Source organism: Ictidomys tridecemlineatus, chromosome 5 (assembly GCF_052094955.1).
Source record: "Ictidomys tridecemlineatus isolate mIctTri1 chromosome 5, mIctTri1.hap1, whole genome shotgun sequence".
Classification (NCBI taxonomy): Eukaryota; Metazoa; Chordata; class Mammalia; order Rodentia; family Sciuridae; genus Ictidomys; species Ictidomys tridecemlineatus.
In genome coordinates this window covers 17,990,130-18,014,820 of record NC_135481.1, presented here as the reverse complement: position 1 = coordinate 18,014,820, position 24,691 = coordinate 17,990,130, and the positions used below count along the sequence as shown (strand labels likewise).

At 41.8% G+C, this 24,691-nt stretch overlaps 1 protein-coding gene and 1 non-coding gene across 2 annotated transcripts in view; both read right to left on the bottom strand.

Moving 5' to 3' along the window:
- Cilp (cartilage intermediate layer protein) overlaps window positions 1-24,691 on the bottom strand; it is a 59,981-nt gene that overhangs the window by 31,663 nt on the left and 3,627 nt on the right. The window lies entirely within an intron of this gene.
- LOC120887058 (small nucleolar RNA SNORA18) lies at window positions 3,342-3,473 on the bottom strand. Its single transcript, XR_005730227.1, has one exon. It is a non-coding gene; the product is annotated as a small nucleolar RNA SNORA18 (small nucleolar RNA).

The window sequence follows — 24,691 nt, the reverse complement described above, 5'->3', positions numbered from 1 at the left end:
ATATTTTAGTTGTGGTCTCTCATAAGATAACAGTTTGTAACTGGATTCATTTGCTTTGTCTAGCCCGGCAATCTTTTTTCTTTTAACCATATCATTTAATCCACTTATATTTATTAAAATACTAATATTTGCTCATGTGCAAATATGTATTTCTTTATTTATATCTTATTATTTTATATTTTCCAAGATTTCTTTAACTTGCTTTGGGGAATGAGACGTTGAGGAAGAACCAAGGGCTGCATGCATGCTAGGCAAGCCCTCTACTACTGATCTACACTCCAACCCCTTTAATTTTATTTTGAGATAGGATCTCCATAAATTGCCCAGGCTGGCCTCAAACTTGAAACACTCACCTCAGGCTCCTGATTAGCTCAGATTACAGGTAGTCACCACCATGCCCAGCTTCTTCTTGATTTCTTGATTATATTTTTTCTTATTATACTTTTCTCCTTTACGAGTTTGCAAACTATATATTTTTGCTATTTTTAGTGCTTGCACTAGACATTTAACATGCACATTTTGTCTAAGTCTAAACTAATCAGTGTCTTTAATTTGTTATCAGATAGTACAGGAACCTTAGAATGAAGTCAAATTTCTCCTCTCTTAGCTTATACACTACTGATTTTACATAGCTGAATTTTATCTTGTTTTTAAAACCCTACTAACCATTGCTACTACTGTTTTTCAATGTTTGCTTCGTCTTCCCACATACACACCACTTTCTTTGTTCCACATTCCTTTCTGACTCTCATTCCTTCCATCTGGAATGATTTCTTTCTGCCTGTTAGTGGCAAATATAGTTTTTGTTATTCTCATCATGCCACTATATTTTCTTACTCTTAAAATATTTTTTCTCTAGTTTTAGAATTCTTGCTTGACAGTCATCTTCTCAGCATACTGAACATACAATTCCACTGTCTTCCAGCTTTTGAGAAATCAGCTGTTTTAGTCTAATTGTCACCAGTTTGAAAACAATCTGCATTTTGCATTTTCACAATGATATGGCTAGTAACTGGTCTCTTTTTGTCTTTTAGGTGGTATATTGGAGTCTTGAGTCTATGGACTGATGAATTTCTGGATGAGTCTTAGGCTACTATTTAAATATTGCCTATGGGGCTGGGGATGTAGCTCAGATATAACGCTTGCCTGGCATACGTGAGGGGCTCTGGGTTTGATCCTCGGCACTGCAAAATAAATTTAAAAAATAAGACAGGGGCTCTTCCCCAAATAAACATTGCCTCTGCCCATTTTCCCTCTCCTCTCCTGGATCCTTGCATTATATGTTCCTTGGATCTTCTCACCCCCTTCTCCATGCCTTTGAAAAATATTTTCATATTTTCCATCTTTTATTTGTGCTGCATTTTAAAGAATATTTTCAGGGCTGGGGTTATAGCTCGGTGATAAAGTGCTTGCCTAGCATGTGTGAAGCACTGGGTTAGATCCTCAACACCATATATAAATAAATAAATAAAGGTATTGTGTCCCTCTACAACTAAAAAAAATTTCTAAATTAAATTTTTTTTAATTTAAAAAAATATAGAGAGAATATCTTCAGATGTGTCTTCCAGCTCTAATTATACTGCTGATGTACTCAACTGTATCTAATCGTCTTTTAAACCCAGTTATTGTATTGGTAGACTTAGGGCTTTTTTTTTTTTTTTGCTATTGTTTTGTTTTTTGGTACTAAGTAGTGAATCCAGGGGTGCTCAACCACTGAGCCACATCCCCAGACCTTTTTTTTGTATTTTATTTAGAGACAGGGTCTCGCTGAGCTGCTTAGCACCATGTGAAGCACTGAGGCTGGTTTTGAACTCTCAATTCTCCTTCCTCAGCCTCCTGAGCCACTGGGATTACAGACATGTGCCACCATAAACTAGTGGTAGACTTAGTTTTGACAGTTTAAATTTCTAGACAGACATTCTATTTGTTCTTCTTCAGATATACTTGGCCTTTCATCAGTCCCTTATTCCTTGCTCAAATTTTCAAGCTTCTCTTTCTTTATTGAACAATGTGAAGGGTTTTTAAAAAATTTTTATAGTTGTACGCAATACATTTAGTTTATTTATTTATTTTTATATTTTTAAATTTTAAAATCAAATCCAGTATTTCACATGTGCTAGGTAAGTGCTCTACTACTAGAGATACAGCCCCAGCCCCACAACGTAAAGGATTTTTAAAAATTTAAATGCCTGGGCTGGGGATGTGGCTCAAGTGGTAGCGCGCTCGCCTGGCATGCGTGCCAAAGCCAATGTCTCGGCTTGGCACCAGAATCACAAGCCACCACACACCTTAGTAGGTTCAAACAGCAATTCTTTATTCCCACTCTCACACCGCCTCCACACAGGTCCAGGGGCAATCGTGTTCTGCCGTCAGCCCGCACAATTCACATACTCCACGAGGCTATCTCCAAATCCCATTTTAATCTCACGAGAACTCAAGGGAACAAGCAGCAGGAACACCCTAATCCCAGCAATAATCTTCAATCTCCAACTTCCCTAAAACCCATTATCTTAAACTGGCAACGCCTTAAACTCAAGGAGCCGGTTACATCCTCAAACCTGATCAGCTCTAAACCCGGATCTGCCTTGGTCCTTGAGCAAGGTCACCTTATTAAAGCATGCATGCAATGTCCCATCGAATGTCCTCTAAACAGCATGGGGTACGCTTGGCAAAGAAATTTCGATGCGTCATTCCTACTTGGTAATGGCCCTCAGCACATGCGTGTGGCCCGGTTCCATCCTCAGTACCACATACCAACAAAGATGTTGTGTCCGCCGAGAACTAAAAAAAAATAAATCTTAAAAATTAAAAAAAAAAATTTAAATGCCTAACAGTAGGCAAAATTATTTAAAGTCAATAAATTTTCATTTTAGGAATTTCACATGCTGTAATTCCTTCACTGCTCAACAAAGTAACCTTAGTTCCTCTAAAGCTGAAGTTCAAGATTTACCTTCAAGATAGCCTTTTTAAAAAGAGCTGATGCTTAATCCAGTTGTTTCATCAGCCTATGGTTATTTTATTTGGACTTTTAAAATCTCCATTTGAGGGTTAGGGATATAGCTCAGTTCGTAGAGTGCTTGGCTCGCATGCACAAGGCCTGGGGTTCAATCCCTGGCACCACTACCACCCCCCCAAAAAAAATCTCCATTTCAATTATGAATATATTGATGACAACTTCAAAATTCCCCATCTAGGATCTTTGAAATCCAATTTCTTCAAGCAATTTACTTTGGGTCACTTTTACAATTCCTAAGCCATCACATTCAGGATACTACATACCTGTAGGATATGCCAATACTTAATGTAAAAAAATATTCATTAGATCTTTCATACTTTCTGTTAGCTGTCTAGTAGTTCCTTCCCACAAACTTAACAAATGGTCCTGTGAGTGAAGCAAAGCCACTGAGTTGTCCTCTGAGGTATTTCCAATGATGTGCCACTACTGAAGAAGCCCCATCAGACTTTGCCTCAACCTCAGGCTCCTCTTTTACTTGTTAAGCATTTTTTTTATGAGAGAATTTTTTAATATTTATTTTTTAGTTTTCGGTGGGTACAACATCTTTATTTTTTATTTTTATAGGTGCTGAGGCTCGAACCCAGCACCATGTGCATGCCAGGCAAGCACGCTACCGCTTGAGCCACATCCCCAGCCCACTTGTTAAGCATCTAAACGTAATTATTTTGTTGCTTGTCTGAAAAGTTCACTATCTGAAGTCTATGCAGATTTGTTTCCGCGTACTATTTTTTGCTCAGCATTCTGTAGTTTTCACCTTGGAGCTGCTTATTTCTTTGAAATTATCTGCAAGAATTCCTTGAGGTGCAGGATGAAGAGGGTTTTTCCAGGAGCATTTGCATTTGATGTTTGTGGGCATAATCAGACTGGGACCACTTTAAATCGAACGCTAACTTAAAAATTTCAGGGTAAACTAGGTGCAATGGTGAATGCCTATAGAATGCCTGTAATCCCTGCTGAGGCAGGAGGATGGTGAGTTCAAAGCCAGCTTTAGCAAAAGCAAGGCACTGGGCAACTCAGTGAGACCCTGTCTCTAAATAAAATACAATGGCTGGGGATAGAGCTCAGTTGGTAGAGTGCTTGCCTCACATGCACAAGGTCCTGGTTCAATCCCCAGCATCACAAAAACAACAACAACAACAAAATAAAATACAAAATAGGGCTGAGGTTGTGGCTCAGTGGTCGAGTGACCCTGAGTTCAATCCCCGGAACCCCCTGAAAACAAAAAATTCAAGCTATTAAATAGTATATATTTGTGATTCTTAGGGAATGTTATGGTTTAGATATGAAGTGTCCCCCAAAAGTTCAATTTTCAGAGGTGAAATGATAGGGTTATGAGAGCCTTAACCTAATCAGTGGACTAATCCAATGACAGGGATTAAGTGGGTGGTAAATGTAAGAAGGTAGGGTGTGACTGGAGGAGATAGGTCATTGGGGGCATGCCTTTGGGTTTATGTTTTGTCCCTGGTGAGTGGAGCTCTCTCTGCTTTCTGAATTGCCATGTCTTGAGATGCTTGCCTCCTCCACACCCCCAGGATGTTCTGCCTCACCTTGAGCCCAGAGTAACAGAGTCAGCCATCTACGGATTCTGAGACCTCTGAAACCATGAGCCAAATAAACTTTTCCTCTTCTAATCATTATTGTTAGGTCTTTTGGTTACAGTGACAAAAAAAAGCTGACTAAAACAGGGGATATTATTTTTCTCCTGAAAACAAGGATTTTAAGTTAAGCATTTTTGGGGGCTGGGATTGTGGCTCAGCAGTAGAGTGCTTCCCTAGCATGGGCGGGACCCGGGTTCGATCCTCAGCACCACATAAAAATAAATATTAAAAAAAAAAAGATTTGGGCTGGGGATGTGGCTCAAGCGGTAGTGCGCTCGCCTGGCATGCGTGCGGCCCGGGTTCGATCCTCAGCACCACATACCAACAAAGATGTTGTGTCTGCTGAGAACTAAAAAATAAATATTAAAAAAAAAAAAAAAAAGATTTGTGAAACCTATAAAAAAAAAATGTTTTTTTTTTTTCCAGTCTGTTGGGAGATAGTGGTACTTACATCTGTTTTATTAGTGTTCCCACTTTGAAGGGGCCTTGAGTTTTCCTCAGTAGAAAGATGAATTTATTTCATCAGCTCATAAAACCCAAATATTTTGCGTAAGAGTCCCTAGTACCATTGCTAGCTTGAAATCCACCACGATGGGAACATTTATACCATGAATATCAACAAACACTAAAACAGGGTCCTTGTCCATTTTGTGTTACTGTAATATAATATCTGAGGCTAGGTAGTTTACAAACAATAGATGTTCATTTGGCTCAGTTTTGGAGGCTAGAAAGTCTAGGATCAAGGGGATATATCTGTGAGGACTTCCTTGCTTCATCATAGTATGTTGGAACTACACCACATGAGCAAGAGATTGAACTTGCAGTTTTAAGTCCTTTTATAATTGACATTAATCCATTAAGGAGGGTGGAGCCCTAGGCCCCACCTCCCAACAGTATTGTATTGGGAATAAAGTGTCCAACACATGTCCTTTGGGGGAACGTATTTAAACCACAATACAGGGTGCTTTAATTTGTTGGAGACCCAGTTACTAGGAAGCCACTCATTCTCTACAATCAGCTCATCCCCATGAGGCCATGAAAACTCAAGTTTTCTGAGTTAAAAAATAAAAATGATAGTTTCAAACATGCAAAAGTTCTATAGATCTGCTGTACAACATTGTGCTTATAGTTAATAATGTACTAGAACCTTAAAAACATAAAAAGGTAGATCTCATGGGTTGGTTTTTTTTTTTGCCACAATAATTTTTTTTTTTATTAAAAAGTCAGGCATGGGGCTGGGTTGTGGCTCAGAGGTAGAGCCCTCGCCTAGCATGTATGAGGTGCTGGGTTTGATTCTCAGCACCACATAAAAATAAAATAAAGATATTGTGTCAACTTATAACTAAAAAATAAATTTTTAAAAAGTCAGGCATGATGGTATAGGTCTATAACCTATAATCCCAGTTACTGGGGAGGCTGAGGCAAGAGGACCTCTTGAGTCCAAGAGTTCAAGACCAGTAATATACAAGACTCTGTATCAAAAAAAATAAATCCATAAATAAAAATAGGAATAGAAATAAAAACATCCTTAAAATAAAAGTCTGTTTCACATCTCAGCTCATCTCTGGATTATTGAATTTGGGAGCCTGAATATTCCTCAATTTCTTGTCAGCTCATTAGTATATATATATATATATATATTGTACCAGAGATTGAATCCAGGGGCACTTAAACACCAAGCCATGTCCCCAGCCCTTTTTAAAAATATTTTATTTAGAGACAGGGTCTTGTTGAGTTACTAAGTGCCTCATTAATCTGCTGAGGCTGGCTTTGAACTTGCGATCCTCCTGCCTCGGCCTTCCAAGTTACTGAGATTACAGGCATGCACCACCGTGCCCGGCACATTAGTGTATTTTTAAGTTCATATTTTTTTCTTTTATTCAGAATTGTTTTCAGAAGGAAGCTTATCTATGGTAGCTTGTCCACCTTATTACCAGAAAATGTAATGATCTCAATTTCTCAATCTAGACATAGAGATAGTTGTACTATATTAGTTTTTGTTAACACATCTGGGACATAAATTCTTCTGAGAGTCTAATACCTGTTGAAGCCTGGAGAACGTCTCCCCAGAAAGATAACACAGAGAGAAAAATGTATGTTCTTGCTCTTCGAAACATCTATGGCCTCAAAGTTAAGAAGCCCCTCAAAACACATGCTCTCTGAGGTCCCCATCAAAGCTAACTTTTGACAGCCTTGCCATGTTTCCTGATCTAAGCAGAGAATCTCTGGGGCTCTCCCCTTGAGCAACTTATGAGAAATGCAGACCTTTGAGTTTCCGAACTGGGTCTTTCAGAATCTTCAGGACCTCTTAGGGAAGGAGAAACTGAGAGTTGTCAACTAAAGCCTATACAAAACTGAAACACAGGCAGTGTTCCTTCAACCAACCTCTTCTCCATTAATTGATTCAGTAAGTATTGGACCCCGTTCCCTCTGTCTACTTCTGCCTAACTTATTATCCCTAAATTTAGTGGTTTATGCAATAATTATTATAATAATTTTATCTTTATCTTGCATGGTTCTAGGAGTAACTGGACTCAGGTAGTTCGCACTCAATCTCTCATGTGGATTGCACAGATGGTGCTATGATTTGAATATGGTTTGATTATGTCCCCAAAAGTTCATGTGCTGGAAGTTTATCCCCAATGCGATGTTGAGACATAGTGGAACCTTTAAGAGGTGGAGTCTAGTTGGAGGGAATTAGATCACTGGGTACACTGACCTCAGAAGAGTACAGGATCCTGTGAGCTAAACAAACCTCTTTTCTTTATAAAGTAATCAGCCTCCGGTACTTTGTTAGAACAACAGAAAACAGACTAAGACAGATAGCAAATAGGTTGGAATCATCTCAAAGATTTCTTCAGTATATCTGACAGCTAATGATGACTGCAGACTAGGTTTTCAGAGGGGCTTTTGGCTGGAATACCTCCATGTGGCCTTTCTCTAAGGCATGGGCACCTTCATAGCATGGCAGCCTGGTTCTGATTGGGAGCATCCAAAAAGAAAGAAAACAAGCCATGTTTTATCCCTCCCCCCCCCCCCGCCTCTCTTTTCTTTCTCTCTCTCTTTGTGGTATCGGGGATCGAACCCAGCACTTTGAGCATGCCAGGCAAGTGCTCTTCATCCAGCCCCAGGTATCACACAGCTAAATTCTGTTAATTAGATATGAGTCATTAAACCAGCACATAATTAAAGGAAGTTCAAACAGACTCTATCTCTTGATGGGAAGAATGTCAAAAAATCTGCAGACATGTTTTAAAAATCGCTACATATACCCCTTGTTTGTATTAAGCGCTAGACAAGGCACCTGGGACAGAGTGGTAAATAATCCACACCCTGCCTTTGTGGTGCTTACAGTTTAGAGGTAGAATTAAACATCAATAAAATAATATTACAGTGCCAGATATGGTGGTGTGTGCCTGTGGTACCAGGTGGAAGCTGAGGCAGGAGGATTGCTTGAGCCCAGGAGTTCAAGGCCCACCTGGGCAACATAGTGAGACCCTGTCTCTTAATAAAAACAAATAAAATAATATTACAAATATACCTACAATATATACCTTGATAGTGCTACAGAAGATGGGGACAGGGAACCAAAAGGATTTACATAACATACAGGAAACCAAGGGAGATTCTCTGCAGCAGAGAAATCTGGGTTGAGATCTAAAGCATCAGTGGATGCTAACTGGGTAAAGTAGGCTGAAGAACCTTCCAACAGATGAAACACCAGGCCAAGGCCCCACCACAGGAGGGACAGTGGCCTAATAGGCAACCCTGTGTCTGGAAGCAGCAGTAACAGAAAGTATGATCTAAAATTGCAGAAGTGGGCTGAGCCAGGCCTCTAGGGCTCGTCTTAGGCCAGGTGAGGGTGCTGGTCTTCCCTGGAAAGTGATATGAACAGATCCACAGCTTCAGGATCACTCTGGCTGCTGTGTGCAGAGCCCCTGCCAGATGTTGAGTCAGGACTGGGAGGACTGGGAGAGTCCTGTCTGCAGCACCTCCCCTCCCCATGAGGCTCTCCCACACATGCTCAGGCCAGCTGCAGCCTCATCCCATACTCCAGGCCTTAGACTGGAAGCTGGGCTCCTACACCCTACTCTTGATCTCTTGGGTCCCTCTTGCTAGACTAGACACAGGAAGTCCTCCTGTCTTGCGTTACTCAACTAGTCACTCTTTCAGAGCGTATAAGTAGGTTTAAAGGTGACCCCTCAAAGGCATGACTACAACCTAATTCACAGAACCTATAAAAGTGACCTTATTTGGAGAAAGGGCCTTTGTGGATGTAATTAAGGATCGTAAGATTAGAAGAACACCCCTGCTTATCTAGGTGGACCCTAAACTCTATGACAAGTATTCTTGTAACGATAAAGCAGAGCCAGGCATGGTGGCACATGCCTGTTATCACAAGTTCAAGACCAGTCAGCAACTTAGTGAGGCCCTAAGCAACTTAGTGAGACCCTATCACAAAAATGAAAAATAAAGAAAGGGCTAGGGATGTGGCTCAGTGGTTAAGCACCCCTGAGTTCAATCTCTGGTACAAAAAAGAGAGAAAAGAGACTAAGGCAGAGGGAGATATGACTGAGACAGAAGAGGAGGAAGTTATAGACCACAGAGAAGGAGACTGGGGTGAAATGGCCTCTGGTCAAGTAATGACAACATCTGCCAGAGCTGGAAGAGTCAAGAACGGAATCTCCCCTCAAGCCTCCAGAGGAAGTGCAGCCCTGCCAACAACTTGAGTTCAGCCCAGTGATCTGATTTTGAGGTTTTGGCCTCCAAAACTGGGAGAGAAGAAATTTCTGGTTGTCTTAGGCCACCCATTTTGCGAGGTTTTGTTGTATCAGCCACAGGAAATCAATATGGCTCTATTGATTTGAACCTCCCCAGCTGCCCCTTCCTGATATGCTTTTCTGGTTCCCCCTCCTACAGGTGACCTCTAAATGTTGAAGTGGTCCAGGCTCAGTTCTGACTTCTTTTCTTTTTCTCTTCTCTTTCCCTCCATGATCTCATCCATTTACTTGGCCTTAAGATTCGATTTGTTCATTAACATCCTCCAAATTTTGTCTCCACCCAGAGCCTTCTCATGGAGCTCAGCCATTTCCTCGCCCACCACCACCCACAGGTCTGTCCCTGGCCCAGGCTTCCCCAGTTTCTCAGTGTTGCAGTCGGAAATGTGGTAGCCATCCTGGACCTCCACCTCCCTTCTACCTTACATTCAAACTACTGACAAGACATGTGGGTTAGATTTCAAAATATCTCTCAAATCTGTCTGCTCCCCTTCACTTCCACGGTCACCTCAGCCACCATCATTGTACCCAGAGGCTGTGTCAGCCTCCCAAGGACTCTCAGCTTCTACTCTTACCCCTTCTCACTCAGTCCTTCTCCTCACAGGAGCCAGAGTGATTAGAAAAAAAATATATGAGATTGGGTTGCCATTTTTTAGAACAGCTTTTTTGAGATAGAGTTGACATACAATTAATTGCACGCTTAATTTGTACAATTTAATGTTCTGACATATGTACACACCCATGAGATCTGTACAACCCCCAAAAGTATCCTCATGCTCCTTGGAAATTTAAATCTCCCCCACTTAATTCCCATCCCCAGGAATTCACTGATCAGCTTTAAGTCACTGTAGACTAGTTTGCACTTTCTAGAATTTCATATGAATGGAATAATATGTATATTTTCTTTTTATATGGCTTAATGATTTTGAGATTCATGTATCAGTAATTCACCCCTTTTTATTCTGAACAATAAACTTTACATTTGTGAATGTACTATGATATGTTTATGCATTCTTTTGAAGGTGAACATTTGGGTTGTCCCATGTTGAGCTATTATATATAAAACCACTCTAAACATTTATGTACATGTAAGTCCTGATGTGGATTTCTACTATGGTTTTTCTTTTCTTTTTTTTTTTTAAAGAGAGAGTGAGTGAGTGTGTGTGTGTGTGTGTGTGTGTGTGAGAGAGAGAGAGAGAGAGAGAGAGAGAGAGAGAGAGAGAATTTTAATTTTTTTTTTTTTTTAGTTTTCAGCAGACAACATCTTTGTTGGTATGTGGTGCTGAGGATCGAACCCAGGCTGCACGCATGCCAGGCGAGTGCGCTACCGTTTGAGCCACATCCCCAGCCCTCTACTATGGTTTTTCTTGGGTAAATACCTAAGAAAGGAATGGCTGGATCACATAGTAGGTGAACACTTAGCTTTTAGAAAAATTGTCAAGCTGTTTTTCAAAGTGTTTGTGCTACTGTTTCATCCCGCCACAGTGTACAAGGCACAGTTGTTCCACATTCTTGGGAGTGATCGGTATGGTTGGACATTTAATTTTAGCTTTTTTAGTGGGTGTGCAGTGGTATCTCATTGTGTTTTAATTGACACTTTCCTTACAAACAAGGAACATTTTTACATGAGTTAATTTGCTATTTGTGTATTTTCTTAGAAAAATTTCTGGAATTTTTGATCATTTTTAAAAATTTGAGTTGTCTTATTATTGAGTTCTATAAATATTTTGTGTAGTCTAGATAGAAATCCTTTCTTATTTATGTATTCTAGGTATATAAAGAAGCTTTTTTTAATATTTATTTTGTAACTGGACATAATTATTTATTTATTTTTATGTGGTATTGGGGATCAAACTCAGCTCTATCGCTGAGCCACTTGCCTAGCATATGTGAAGCCCTGGATTCAATCCCCAGTGCCACAAAACTATAGTTTATCAATTTTTCAATTTATTTGTAATTTTTGTATCATATCTAAGAACTCTTTGCCCAACCCAAGTTTATAAGGATTTTCTCCTATATTCTAAAAGTTTTATGGGGTTTGTTTACATTTAGGTTTGTGATCCATTTGAATTAATTTTTGTGTATGGTGTGAAGTAAGGGTAGAAGTTCATTTTTTTTTTCCCCCACAGAAATACCCAGTTGTTCTAGTACATTTGTTCAAGCCTGTCTTTTCTCCAAAGGCTGGCACCTTTGTGAAAACTCAATTAATTCCATTTACAATACCTTCAAAACTAAAATAGAAATAAAAGACCCAAGAATAAACCTAACCAAGGAGGTGAAAGACTTCTACAAGGATAATTACAAAACTCTGAAAAAGGGGCTGGTGATGTGGTTCAGGTGGTAGCGCGCTCGCCTAGCATATGTGAGGCACTGGATTCGATTCTCAGCACCAAGTAAAAATAAAATAAGATATTGTGACCACCTAAAAATAAAAAAATGAAAAAATAAAAACTCTGAAAAAATAAATTGAAGAAGATACTAGAAGATGGAAAGACCTCCCATGATCATAGACAGGCAGAATTAATGGCTGTACCATCAAATCGATCTACTGATTCAACACAATTCTCATCAAAATATGAAGAATATTCTTCAGAGAACCAGAAAAAAAAATCCTAAAATTCATATGGGAGAACAAAAGATCCAGAACAGCCAAAGTGATCCTAAGCAAAAAGAATAATTCTGGAAGCATCACAATATCTAATTTGAAATTTTATTACAAAGCCATAGTGACAAAAACATCATGGTTCTATCATAAAACAGACATGCAGACCAATGGAATAGAATAGAAGATGCAGAGACAAACCCACACAGCTATAGTCATCTGATTCTTGACAAAGGTACCAAAACCCAATGGAGAAAAGACAGCCTTGGTAACAAATGGTGCTGGGAAAACTGGATGCTGATAAGAAGAACAAGGCCAGATCTCTCTTGTACACAAAGGTGTGCCTTTTCAAAAGTCAACTCCAAATCAATCAAAGACCTAAGTATAAGACCAGAAACTTTAGTTGGGCACAGTAGTGAATGCCTGTAATTGAAGTGACCCAGGAGGCTAAGGCAGAAGGATCTCATGTTCAAGGGGAGCCTGAGCAACTTATGAGACCCTAACTCAAAAATAAATAAAAAGGGCTGAGGATGTAGTTTAGTGGTTCAAATACCCATATCACAAAGGAAGATAAAAGAAACAGAAACTTTGCAACACTTGAAGAAAACGGGAGAATCATTTTAACATATAGGCACAGGCAACAATTTCCTAATTAGGACTCCTATAGCTTAGGAAATAATAGCAAGAATCAATAAATGGAATGGCATAAAATTAAAAATCTTCTGTATAACAACAACAAAAAAGGGGCTGGGGATGTGGCTCAAGTGGTAGCGCGCTCCTGGCATGCGTGCGGCCCGGGTTCGATCCTCAGCACCACATAACAAACAAAGATGTTGTGTCCGCCAATAACTAAAAAATAAATATTAAAATTCTCTCTCTCTCTCCCCTCTCTCTTTCTCTTAAAAACAACAACAACAAAAAAAAAAAAAAAAGACAATTAACAGAGTGAAGGGAGAGCCTAGAAAAAAAGAGAAAATCTTTACCAACTACTCTTCTGACCAAGGATTAATATGAAGAATATATAAAGGACTTAAATTCAACAACCACAACAAAAACCCACTCTACAAATAGTCAAATGAACGCAACAGAAACTTCTCAAAAAAAGCACAAACAGCCAACAAGTATGTGAAAAAAAAAAATGCTCACCATCTTTTAGCCATTAGGGAAATGCAAATCAAAACTACAGTGAGGGATAGGGATATACCTCAGTTGGTAGAGTGCTTGCTTATCCCTAGCACCACAAAACAAAACAAAACAAACAAACAAAAACTTCATTGAGATTCCATCTCACCCCAGTCAGAAAGGCAAAAACAAGAATACAAAATAATAAATGTGTAGAGGACACAGTGAAAAAAGGAACTCTTGGGCTGAGGTTATAGCATTTGCTTAGCATGTGTGAGGCCCTGGGTTCAATCCTCAGCACTACATAAAAATAAATAAAGGTATTGTGTCCATCTACATCTAAAAAAGAAATTATAAAAATTTTTTTAAAAAACTCGTATTAGTGGGAATGTAAATTAGTACAACCACTGGAAATCAGTATAGAGAGTCTTCAAAAAACTAACAATAGAACTACCACATGATCCAGATATATCAATCCTTGGTATTTGAGAGAATTAAGGTCAGCATATTTTAAAAATATACACAATAGCTGGGCGTGGAGGTGCATGCCTGTAATCCCAGTAGTTTGAGAGGCTGAGATAGGAGGATTGCGAGTTCAAAGTCAGCCTCAGCAAAGTCAAGGTGCAAAGCAACTCAAGTGAGACCCTGTCTCTAAATAAAATACAAAATAGGGCTGGGGATGTGGCTCAGTGGTCAAGGGCCCCTGAGTTCAATCCCTTAACCCCCATAAAAAAGGGGGGGAATGAACTGGGGATGTGGCTCAGTGGTTAAGCACCCCTGGGTTCAAACAATCTCCAGTACCAAAAATTAAAAATAAAAAAACCACATGCAATAGTTAAGTTATGGAATCAGCCTAAGTATATATCAATGAATGAATAAAGAAAATGTGAAATAGATACATAGATGATGGAGTCTTATTCAGCCATTTAAAAAGAGTGAAATTATGTCATTTGCAGGAAAATGGATGGAAATGGAGATATCATATTATGTAAATAATCCAGACTCAGACAAGTGCCATGTTTTCTCTCATATATGGAAGCTATGGGAGCGGGGAAATCCTAATAAATGTAGAAAGAATACCATTATTGCAGAGGAAGGAATTAGGGGGAGAAAACCAGGGGGAGCAGAGGTACTGGGGAGTGAAATAGATAAAATTATGTCATATACACGTTCAAATATGCCAAAATGAGGCCTACTGTTCTGTAAGCTTAATATATACCAATAAAAAAGACTTGAGAAAGTCAACTGACAGTATGTGTATAGTTCTATTTCTGGACTACCTTTTCTGTTCCAGTGACACATTTATCTTTACCACACTGATTACTATAGCTTTACACTAAGTCTGGAAATTAAGTACACTAAATTCTCCAGTTTCATAACTCTTTTAAAACTTGTTTTCACTATTCAAGTCCTTTGTTTATTACTACAAAGAAAGGCCTGTTGAGATGTTGATTGAAATTATTTTGAATCTACATATTGATTTGGGAAGAACTGCAATCTTGAAAGTATTAAGTCTTCCAATTCATGAACAGTCTCAATCTCATTTAGATTTTTTAAATTTCTCTAGCAGTTTTCTAGTTTTCAGTGGACAAGTCTTACACATTTCAAATTTATCCCTAATTCATATTTGTGATATTGTAAATGGAATATTTTTATGTCAAATTTCCAAGTGTTTGTTGTTCATATACAGGTATACAACTGATTTTTTTTTTTTTAGAGAGGAGAGAGAGAAAGAGAGAGAGAGAGAGAGAGAGAGAGAGAGAGAGAGAGAGAGAGAGAGAGAGAATTTTTAATATTTATTTTAGTTCTCGGCGGACACAACACCTTTGTTGGTATGTGGTGCTGAGGATCGAACCCGGGCCGCACGCATGCCAGGCGAGCACGCTACCGCTTGAGCCACATCCCCAGCCCACAATACCTTTATCTTATTTATTTATATGTGGTTCTGAGGATCAAAACCAGGGCCTTGCATGTGCTAGGCAAGCGCTCTACTGCTGAGCCAAAACCCTAGCCCCACAACTGATTTTTATATATTGATATTTTTATAATCGATACTGCAATTTTGATAAACTGACTCATATCAGTAACTTTTCTATACTACTCAGGATTTTCTCTGTACATGATCATGCCATTTGCAAATAATTTATAGTTTTACTTTTTCCTTTCCAAATTGTATGCTTTATTAACATTATTATATCGCACTGGCTAGGATCAGTACAATCTTAAACAGATGTGGTAAGAGCAGACACTTCTTGGGGGAGGGGTATGGCTCAGTGGTAGAGCGCTTGCTTGGCATGTATGAGGCACTGGGTTCAATTCTCAGCATCACATATAAATAAATGAAATAAAGATCAATTGACAACTAAAAAATATTTTAAAAAAAAGAGAGAGAGAGAGAGAGACACTTCTTGTCTCATTCCCAATCTTAGAAGAAAGGCACTCAATTTATTAAGTCTGAAATTGGCAGTATGTTTTATATGAAGTCATATATCAGGTTGAGGGAGTTCTTTACTTTGCCTACTTTTCTGAAGGTATTTTGTTTTTAGATCAAGAATAAATGTTGGAATTTGTCAAATGCTTTTCCTGCTTCCACTGGTGATCATTTGTATTTTTTCTTTTTCAGTTGTTAATATGTAAATTCTACTAATTAATTTTACTTTTTTTCTTTTCATTTTATTTATCCCCCCACCCTGACTCCTCAAACTGGGGATTAAACCCAAGGACACTTTACCATATCCCCACACACTTTTTTTTTTTTTTTGCTACTGGGGAGTGAACCCAAGGGCCCTTATCCAGTGAGCCATATCCTCAGCCCTTTTTTGTTTTTTAATTAGAGACAGGGTCTCACTGAGTTACTTAGGGCCTCACTAAATTGCTGAGGCTGGCTTTGAACTCAAGATCCTGTCTCAGCCTCCTAAGCCACTGGGGTTACAGGCCTGCGCCACCACACCTGCCCCCTCTTTTTTTTTTTTTGAGACAGGATCTCACTAAATTGCTTAGGTCCTCACTAAATTGCTGAGGCTGGCCTCAAACTTGTAATCCTCCCTCCTCAGCCTCCCAAGAGAGTGGGAGATTACAGATGTGTGCCACCCCACTGGGCCTATTAATTGATTTTCGAAGGTTACTTCAACCTGGTATTTGTAAGTGAACCCTACTTGGTTATGAAGCATTATCCTTTTATGTATGACTGGACTTACTTTGCTGGCATTTTGATCAAAAATTTTGCATTTATGCTCATGAAGGATATTGACCTGTAGTTTTCTCTTCCTGGAATGACTTTGTCTGGTTTTAGTAACTAGGCATAATGCTGGCCTCACAGAATAAGTCGTAAAGTATTCCTTTCTTTTCAATTTTCTGGAAGAGTTTATATAAATTTGGTGTTATTTCTTCCTTAACTGTTTGGTAGAATTTACCAGGGAAGGCATCTGGGCCTGGAGTTTTCTTTGTGGGAAGGTTTTTTTGTTGTTGTTTTATATCTTTATCTTATTTATTTATGCGGTGCTGAGGATCAAACCCAGTGCCTCATACACACAAGACAAGCACTCCACCGCTGAGCCACAACCCCAGCCCACTGTGGCAAGGTTTTCAACTATAAATTCTATTATCTGTTCTTCTCTGATGCTCTCTCACTTTTGCTAGAGCCTTCAGTCTTTCACTCACACCCGTTTAGGTTCTCCCTGTGGCTGACAAGACCTGCCTGGTCTGCTCCTGCCCTTCCCTCTAACTCATCTCTGCCACCTTCTTCCACTCACAAGTTCCAGTCACATGTGACTTCTGGTTATTCCTAAATTAGGCCTAACTCTTCCCCACCTCAGGCCCTTGGCACTGCCTTTTACTCTGCCTGGACGCTATCCCAGTTCTCTGCACGGTCATTTCTCATTCTCAGTGCCCATGTCTCTTCTATGTCATGGTCTTCTTTGACCATTATTCCAAGGTAGGAATAATGCTTCATGACCCTACTTGGTCCATTTATGTATGACTGGACTTACTTTGCTGGCATTTTGACCCAGGGTAGAGTCAGCTGAATATGGTCTCCCACAGAATCCCATTTACTTCCTTCATAACATAAAACACATAAATCCCACTCCACCATTATTGTTTACTTATTGTCAGTTTCCGAAAAGCAGGACTCTTGTCTGTCTTGTTCGTGGCTATATCCTCTGCATCCAGCACAAGACTTGGCACAAACAAGGTGAGGCACTGAATGACTGTTTGTTGAATATTAGACTATATTAATGGGTCAGCCTGTTGGGCAAGCAGGCGCACGTCAGGGAAGCAGTGATTCCTCTGGGAGCCTCTCGATCAGTCTGAGGTTTTAGGTCATCCTGGAGCCGGTCAGGAAACCATTGAGTGGGTCAGTTGCTCTGTGGAGTGGATCTGTGTGACTGATAAGCCCCTGTGAGGTCAACCCAGGATTCTAGGGGACACAAAGTAGCAAAAGACACCCCGGTCTTCCCTTAGGAAGTTTTTGGCCCACCTCTCTACCTGCTCCTCGTTTCCTGTCCAGCAGATGAAGTCGGGTGGTATAAAGGAAGGGGGGAGGCATTGAGGCTGTCCCAATCCCTGGCAGCTGCTAACTGCCATGGGGTTTTCAATCCCATAAAAGTATCACCTGCAGCTTAGTCTCAGGAAGAGACTGTGGAGGAGGCACAGAGAGGGCTTTGTAGCTCTTTCCCCACCCCACCTCCCAGCTTCCCCTGACCTGGCCTCTCTGCTCATGGAAACTCCCCCACTGGACCTGGCTGCCTGGTTCCCAGGAGACAGGCTGTAGTACACGTTGCCACTGTCCACTTTCCACATGAGCCTGTACCTCTAGGGGCCATTCCTTGCAACCAACCCCACTCTGAGTGCCCCCTCCATAGGCTGAGGGAGGTCCTGCTCTCTGGATGAGGTAGAGGCCTTGCATGGAAGCTGGAGCCTGGGGCAGTTAATCCCAGGTTTCCCCAGGAACACCTATGCTGTGGGGTCATGGATGTGACTGGAGTCCCATCACAGAGTATGTGGAGGAGGTGTCAGAGCTGCTTGTAGGGGAATCAGCTGTTTGCAATAACTGGGCAGCAGCACTATGCTGCCAGCAATCTCTGTCCTACTCAGTGAGAAACTCCATGACCAGGAGGCCCACTTATGGTGACATCATCCCCCCACCGCCCTTGCACTGGTGAGGGAAATGAGCTCAGGACAGCCATCGGAGGTGGCCTGTTTACTTTCAGAGACCCTGGCCGTCAGCAGCTCTTTGACCAGACATTCCCTGTCCTGGCCAGCATGAAGCAGAAATTTCCTTAAACACATTACTTTGGCTACAACCCACCAATTGCTCCCTTGCTTTCAATTTTTTTTTTCAGTCGGAAAATTCCCAGTTCTGTCCCAAACACAGCAGCCCAGAGATGGTAAGGAAAGGTCACAAAGACCCCCAGAAAGCCTTTTATAGCTCAAGGTAATCCTACTTCCCTGGTAATCTCTGGAGGTGGGAGACCGCTAAACCCGTTTTCAGTCCTTCACGAGTGTGGGGTCAGAGAGATGGCCAGCATGACCTCTAGGGCAGACCCTCTTCCTGCCTCTCCTACGGCCTCTGCCACCCCGAGCTCAGTTTCTGAGCATTTCCCAATTCAGCAACCCTGGCTGCACCTTAGACCCCTCCTTCATTCCCTCCGGGTCAGGGATATTTCAGGAGAGCAGAAGAGCTGCCAATTTTAACAAGCTCCAGGGGATTCCCAAGACGGTTACCCCCATCAACCCTGGCTGAGAGGTGCTATCTCCTGCCCTACCCAAACTGTGCTGTCCCTGCTGGAACTCATTCTAGAGGCCTTGAAGGGGCAGGAGTGATGGGGGAAGGGGGTCTCCTCTTTCTCCCTGGTGCTGCAGGATCCTAAGGCCACCTATGCTAAGAGTAGAGCAATGGCCTCCCAGGAGTATCAATCATGGGGGACAGCTGCCCTGGCTGGATCTGCCCACTACTGGGCTGGGCAGGCAGGCACAGACATGCCGAGAGTCTAAGGCCTTACCTGACCCAGCTCCACCCTGTGGCCTGATTCTACTTAGCTCAGCATCCTTTAGCACTGTGGAGTGTCTCAGGGGCAGAATTCAGAATGGAAGCAGGCATTGAGCCTGTTCCATAGTTCTTGTGTATATCCAAGACTGAGGTGTCAAGGGTTCACATCAGAGAACAGGTTGGAAGGGTAGAGAAAACAGCTCACACACAGATTTACATCAGTGGCTACTTAGAAGGCATTGAAAAATGGGCCAGATTCTCTCCAACTGTCCCCTCTGCCCCCAACCACAATAGGCCAGAACTCCTTAAACATGCAGTTTAAATGAATTTGATCAGTCAACATTTCTACTAAACCTAGAGTTGGTAATGAACAAAGAAAGGAAAAGACTCTAGAAAAGAACAGAAACTAATATTTATTGAACATCTACTATGTTCAGCACTTTACACATTATTTCTCACAACAATCAAGAGAGAAGTAACTCTAAAGGGCATCATGGCAGAACTGGAATGAAAACCCAGTGCTTGGGCTGGGGATGTGGCTCAAGCGGTAGCGTGCTCGCCTGGCATGCCTGTGGCCCGGGTTTGATCCTCAGCACCACATACAAACAAAGATGTTGCGTCCGCTGAAAACTAAAAAATAAATATTAAAAAATTCTCTCTCTCTCTCTTTGAAAAAAAAAAAAACAGCGCTGTCTGAATCCTAAATTCCTACAATTAAGTGTCTCCCAATTTGACCTCTAAAAGTAATTAACTCAGGAATTAACCATATTCCTTCTGTTAACCAAAAAAGACCTATACAGTTAATGTTGAGGTAACCCAACCCTTTCATTCTAAAGGTTAGGAAACTGAGGCCAAATCACAGAGCAAGTCTTAGCTGGGTGTCGGAACGGTATTTAGACTCTTGAATCAGCGACCCTCCCACCGCCCCTGCCTGTCTCATAGTCCTGAGCCAACCTAGGCAAGGCAACAGATGGCAGAAATGCTGTGAGCTCTGCCCTCTAGGAGATCAGACAAACACAAACCGCATTCACACAGGCAGACATACAGACAAGGTGCACACAGAGGCACCCAGATAGATGTACTGTATTGTTCTGATCTTGCTACTTGCCACGGTTTCTTTCTATCAAGAAACAGGTAAGAATGGCCCCAGGCCTGGAACATCTTTAGATGATAGTGCACGTTTGGCTCTATTCCAGCCACAAACACCTCTCCAAATTCCCAGTGCCCAGTGCAGGGCTAGTCACAGAACAAGTACTTTAAAGATGTCCAATGAGCAAACCACATTAGGAATAAATCAGTGAATGCTTCTGCACAAATTACAGACACACATACATGCTTTCAGAGGCTTGTTGTCATACTATTGGTAAATAAGCACACAATGTGAGAGACACATATGCCTAAGCTTACAACAAGAAGGACAAGTTCACACGTATGTCAAAATGACCTCACAGGCACACTCTCAGGGACACACATATGCAGGAGCAGACACTCATCTTTGCAAAGGTATAGAAGCCGGCGTCTTCCCTCAAAGATATCCTCATCCACAGCCCCACAGAGAGATGTGGACACTTCCACAAAGCACACTTCCTACCCAAGAACCGGTCTCCAGCCAGACATGCAGCCACCCACACAGAGAAGCTGAGAACAGTTGCACAAACCCACACTGATCTACTCAACTATGCAAAGGCAAAACAGACTGGGAGTGAGACACCTGTCCACAGAGACCCCTGGGCTGCCTGTCTGCCTCCCTCCCCTCCTGTCTGCAGCCAGAGGGGGCTCCTAGAGGAATTCCTTCTGCAGACTGGCCCAGAAAGGCTGCTGTCTCCTCCCCCGCAATTCCAAGCCACCAGAGCAGCAGATGGTGTGTGCTTGGGGGTGGGGGGGTCCCTATTCCAGAGGGCTCTGCACTCCACCCCAAGGTGCCTCCTGTGGTCTGGCCAACTCTAGGCTGGGCACTGGACTCGCACAGTGGCAGAGCCCCACTCAGGTCCTGCTGCCCCAGCTCTGTTCCCAACAGGATGATTTAGGAGCGCCTGGAGAACAGTGCTTTTCCAGGGGCCTTGCTTCTGCAGGAAACGGCTCAGCCACAAGCCTGATCTCCAAAACAGGCCTGGGATGAAAACACCCCTACTCCTCTCCACAAACACAGGCAGCTCCTCCCACTCAGAGCCTCTAACATCATCATAGCCACAGCATCCACAGTGCTCCAGGGCCATAGGAAGAAAAGGCAAGGTTTCAAGTCCCTCTTCTGTCTCCACTCTTCTGTGTCTGCTTCTGTAAAAGAAGCCATTAGGGTGTTCAGACTTTGAATCTAGCTAGAATAATGCAGGCATTTCAGATTACCTGGGGAATCTCCTGGGCAGGGGTACAGGCTTTGACCCCCAAGGACAGTGAACTAGTAGGAGTCTTCTCTAAATTGACAGTCATTAGAAACACGGGGCTTCTCTAGCAGTGACTTGCGGCTGAGGTGCCTGGTAATGGGGCAAAACAGGGACTCAAAGAGAATGTCCTGTCCAGCATGGAGACATACAGTGACCTCCCCTCTCTCTCTCCCTGACCAGGTCCCACAGGCCTCTACTGGAGGTGGACACAGGGCTGCAACCCCACCAGTCAGGCAGGCCAAGACAGGAATGCTGCTCAGCACAGCTGGCCAGACAGGGGAGACTGTTTATTCTCTGATGTCAGGAACATCTCAGACAATCAGGAGGATTTGGCTGCTGTCAGCCTCTGGATGTGAGGTCTCAAAGAAATCATAATCAAAGCAGGCTGATGGCTGGAGCTCTGAGCAGGCAGCAGGGGTGAGAGGGAGGGGTCATCTCCCGCCTGTCCCACATTCAGAGTCATGTGCACCTCTGAGCTCACCTCCTACGTCCACAGTGATGGAGCTGGGCAGATGAACACAGCTGAGCCTAGGACCATATTTAATAGAGTAGGCATAAGGGGAGTCTTCCCACAGGAGCCATGTCTGGCATCACAGGTGCCCCTGCTTATAAAACAGTACAGAGGAACTGGGGATGTAGAGTATTGCCTCACTTGCACAAGGCCCTGGGTTCAATCCTCAGCACCATAAAAGGGAGCTCATTTTCTATAAAGTCTTCCTCTACCACCAGCCCAGATCCTTTTGATCAGACAGTCCCTGTAGCTGTGGCCTGTACCCACCTGCCTTGCTTATTAATCCAACTTTGGTTCTTTCTGGCCTTTTCCCTTTGACAAAGTTACCTCTCCAAGTCTATTTCTTCTTAGTATATTCCTTGAAAGGATATTGTGAGAATTAAATAGGTCTTCCAATATGCACATCATGCAGGAAGCACTTGATAAATGGTTGTGCTCTTGTCCCTCATCCCTTCTCTGATTACTAAAGCCCCGGCCTCTCATCTTCCTGAAAGCCAGATTCTTTGAGTCCCACCCTGTGCTGCTTCCAGATCTCAGAATGCCATGGTGTTTCTTAGCTTGGAGGCCTTTCTGGACAAGAGTTCAAGTTGATCCAAAAAGGTGGCTTGACACTGAGGCTACAGAAGGCCTCAGAACATGGTAGCTTTTTGTGTGTTTTACCCATCTCTTATTTTCCACAAATTTGAGGGCCTTGTGGGGAGAGTCCATGAGTCAGGAGAGTCAGATTTCATCAATCTCGATATACCAGTTTAGGAGTCTTATTTATTTATTTGGCGGGGGTTACCAGGGATTGAACTCAGGGGGACTAGGTCACTGAGCCACATCCCTAGCCCTATTTTGTATTTTATTTAGAGACAGGGTCTCACTGAGTTGCTTAATGCCTTGCTTTTGCTGAGGCTGGCTTTGAACTCGAGATCCTCCTGCTTCAGCCTCCTGAGACACTTGGGATTATAGGTGTGAACCACCTTGCCCAGCTAGGAGTCATATCTTTTTTATAGTTAGTAACAGACTTGCACCAAACATAATGATGCTCTAGGATGGCAAATGGTATCAACTAAGATCCCCCCATATCTTTATTCTCTGCAAAACTTAACTTAAACTCTTTTTTTTGGGGGGGGTCTTATTTATTTATTTATTTTTGGTATGGGAGATTGAACTCAGGGATACTTAACCACTGGGTCACAGCACTTTTTTGTATTTTATTTAGATACAGGGTCTTGCTTAGTTGATAAGTACCTTGCTAAGTTGCTGAGGCTAGCTTCTAAATCTTTGTTGTTGTTTATTTATTTACTTATTTTTACATGAGCTTTATTATTATTATTTGCATTACAATTTTTTTTTAACTTAAACTCTTAAATAAAAAGGAATGCATTTGGTCACCTAAGTGAAGAGCCTGGCTTTAAGTACCACTGGATTTAGTATTCCAACAGCATCACAAGACTTGGTGGCCCTGCTGTCAGCCATGTTGAAAGCAAGATGGAAAAAGAAAGGCCGGCCTCTCACATCCAGGAGCAATGGAAATGCAAGTTTCTTTCCCAGGAGCCTCAGCAAAAATTGGGGTTTACTTTATTGCCATTCTATTATCTAATTGGGTCACATGCCTGTGCCTGAAGCAGTTACTGAGGCAAATCACTGCTCTACTGTGGGTGGAGGGGGTAGACTGTCCTCTTCACCAAATCCAATGAAAGCCAGGCATGGTGGCTCATGCCTGTAGCCACAGCTACTTAGGAGGCTGAGAAAGAAGGATAGTGAGTGAGTTCAAGGCTAGACAGGGTACCTAGTGAGACCCTGTCTCAAAAAATAAAAGTAAAAACAAAAACCTGCCAGTGAGACTGGAAAAGGGGTTTGTCCCCTAAGGAGAACATTGGGTTATGGCACCAGGTGGGTGAATGACCCCCTAGGTAAGAAGAGGTAGTCTTATCCAAAGGAAATCGGTGGTCAAAGAGGTCAATACTTATAATGCACCTTCAAGTCCTTTAAAAATATAACTAATAGGGCTGGGGTTGTGGCTCAGTGATAGAGCACTTGCCTAGCATGTCTGAGGTACTGGGTTCAATCTCAGCACCAAATAAATAAACAAAATAAAGGTATTGTGTCCATCTACAACTAAAAAAAATTGAAAAAAAAAATATATATACACACACACACACACAAAAATATATAGTTATTGTACTAGTTTTAAATCCCTACAGGCTTCCAATAGGCAATATGCTATGAACTCCTTTGGTATAGCTAGTACTTACTTGAGAATAGTAAAATTGAATATTTAAGCCAGTCTACAATCTATGTTTCCAGTAATTCAAACTGGCCTTGTCTCCTTCTTGCCCCCTCTAGTGGGCATTTGACTGATCTGACCAATGTCATCAAGGCTGGCTGGAAGGGCAAGGCAGCACCAGTTTTGACTGGAGTCTACCTTCCGCAAGATGGAGATGGAGCAAAGTTTGGCTCCTGTGGATCCATGTTCTGATATGATCAAAACTCCTTTGACTTGAACCTCTTTCACTACCATCCTCCAACTCATTACTAAAACCTGTTCTTAGGAAAGGTTATTATCAGACATTTACATGGGTGTATGAATAAGCACCAAATCAATAGTTTAATCTTTGGACTATTCTTATTTTAAATGGAACACAAGGCTCTGTCCTGCCCACCTCACTAGCCTAAAAGGTACTTCTGGAGAAAGAGAAGTTGGGA